We start from the raw sequence: 2,500 nt of genomic DNA on the forward strand, positions 1-2,500 counted from the left end.
GAGGGTGGCATGCTGGTGGGCGTTTTTGCCCGGATAGGCACTAGAATGTGCAGATTTTGGGCGTTTTTGCCTGGATAGGCTAAGGAATGGGCATGCTTTGGGCGTTTTTGCCCGGATAGGCACCGGAATGCTTGGCCTTGGCTTGTCCTAGCAGGGCATTGCTGGGTTGGGCTCCCTTGGCCTTTTGGGCGCCTTGGACGATGTCTTGCGAAGACCATGGGCACAAGGCCATGGCATATGGTGAGGAAAGGACCACGGTTGCCAAGGTTAGGCACCGGAATGCTTGGCCTTGGCTTGCCCTAGCAGGGCATTGCTGGGTTGGGCTCCCTTGGCCTTTTGGGCGCCTTGGACGATGTCTTGCGAAGACCATGGGCACAAGGCCATGGCATATGGTGAGGAAAGGACCACGGTTGCCAAGGTTAGGCACGGGAATGCTTGGCCTTGGCTTGCCAAAGCAGGGCATTGCTGGGTTGGGCTCCCTTGGCCTTTTGGGCGCCTCTGACGATGTCTTGCGAAGACCATGGGCACAAGGCCATGGCATATGGTGAGGAAAGGACCACGGTTGCCAAGGTTAGGCACCGGAATGCTTGGCCTTGGCTTGCCAAAGCAGGGCATTGCTGGGTTGGGCTCCCTTGGCCTTCCGGGCGCCTTGGACGCTGTCTTGGGAAGACCATGGGCACAAGGCCATGGCATATGGTGAGGAATGGACCACGGTTGCCAAGGCTAGGCATATAGAGAGGAATCGCATTTTTGCCCGGATAGGCACCGGAATGCTTGGCCTTGGCTTGCCATAGCAGGGCATCGCTGGGTTGGGCTCCCTTGGCCTTCCGGGCGCCTTGGACGCTGTCTTGGGAAGACCATGGGCACAAGGCCATGGCATATAGTGAGGAATGGACCACGGTTGCCAAGGCTAGGTATATAGAGAGGAATGGACCACGGTTGCCAAGGTTGCGCAAGTTTTGGGCATTTTTTGCCCGGATATGCCCAAGTATGCCCCGATAGGCCCGTTACGCCCCGGTATGAACGCGTATGCCCGGATAGACTCGGTATGCCTTGGGATACATGCGTATGCCCCGATAGGCTTGGTACGCCCCGATATGCGCACGTGTGCCCCAGTAGGGCTCGGTATGCCCCGGTATGTACGCGTGTGCCCTGATAGGCCCGGTATGCCCCGATATGCACACGTGTGCCCCAATAGGGGTCGGTATGCCCCGGTAGGTACGCGTGTGCCCCGTAGTGCACGTTTCGCAGAACTCCCCGCATGTCCCGCCCCTATATGTAATACTTACTTACTTACTTACTTTCTTTCTTGCTTGCTTGCTTGCTTGCAATGGTTGGGAGTGCCCGGCATGCCCCGCTGCAGAGACCAAGGGCGCAATGACTTGGCACCGCGGATGCCGGGACTCCGGCACTTCCCGTGGCACTGATGGTTGGTTCCAAAGACAAAAGGCCGTGCAAGGCCACCGCACCGCTGATGATTTTGCTCGTGCTGGCGCCGTTGGGCAGCATTGATGGTCGGTTGCAAAGAAAATGCGCGATTGCTCCTGTCGGGGACTGGCAAGCCAAGGCCAAGCGAGCCATGGCAACGCGGATGATGGCTCCAGCTGGCGCCCCGGCACTTTCTGTGGCATTGATGCTCGGTTTCAAAGACAAACGTGCGCAGGACCAGGGGACCGCGGATGACTGCTCGTGCTGGCCTCGTTGGGCGGCATTGATGGTCGGTTGCAAAGAAAATGCGCGATTGCTCGTGTCGGGGACTGGCAAGCCAAGGCCAAGCGAGCCATGGCAACGCGAATGATGGCTCCAGCTGGCGCCCCGGCACTTTCTGTGGCATTGATGCTCGGTTTCATAGACAAACGTGCGCAGGGCCAGGGGACTGCGGATGACTGCTCGTGCTGGCCCCGTTGGGCGGCATTGATGGTGTGTTGCAGAGAGCATGTGCGATTGCAAGTGTCGGCCGGGTTTGGGTTCCCTTGGGCTTTCGGGCGCCTTGGACGCAGTCTTGCGAAGACCATGGGCACAAGGCCCCGTCCTGGCCCCTTGTTCGATTCGCTCTCGTCTTGCGCTTGCTTCCAAGGTCCTCCATGACCTTCCCCATGGCCTTGCTAGATCCCCCCCATGACGCATGACCTCTGTCCGTTGATTGGTTTTGAGTGCACACCATGCCCGGCTTGGCACCGTGTTGTCGCTTGAGTGGCATTTGGATCGTGCATGGTGGTGGGCTACCTGCCAATGCGCACAAGCCTTGCACACTAGCCTTGCGCACGAGCCTTGCACAAAAGCCTTGGACACAAGCCTTGCGCACAAGCCATGCACACAAGCCTTGCACACAAGCCATGCATACAAGCCTTGCTCACAAGCCTTGGGCACTGGCCCATCGCACTAGCCTTGCACACAAGCCTTGCGCACTAGCCTTGGGCACGAGCCTTGCGCACTACCCTTGGGCACTAGCCTTGCACACAACCCTTGGGCACTAGCCTTGCGCACCAGCCTTGCCCAC

Source organism: Tasmannia lanceolata, unplaced genomic scaffold (assembly GCF_043159265.1).
Source record: "Tasmannia lanceolata isolate RefF3 unplaced genomic scaffold, GAP_Taslan_0.1 ptg000140c, whole genome shotgun sequence".
NCBI lineage: Eukaryota > Viridiplantae > Streptophyta > Magnoliopsida > Canellales > Winteraceae > Tasmannia > Tasmannia lanceolata.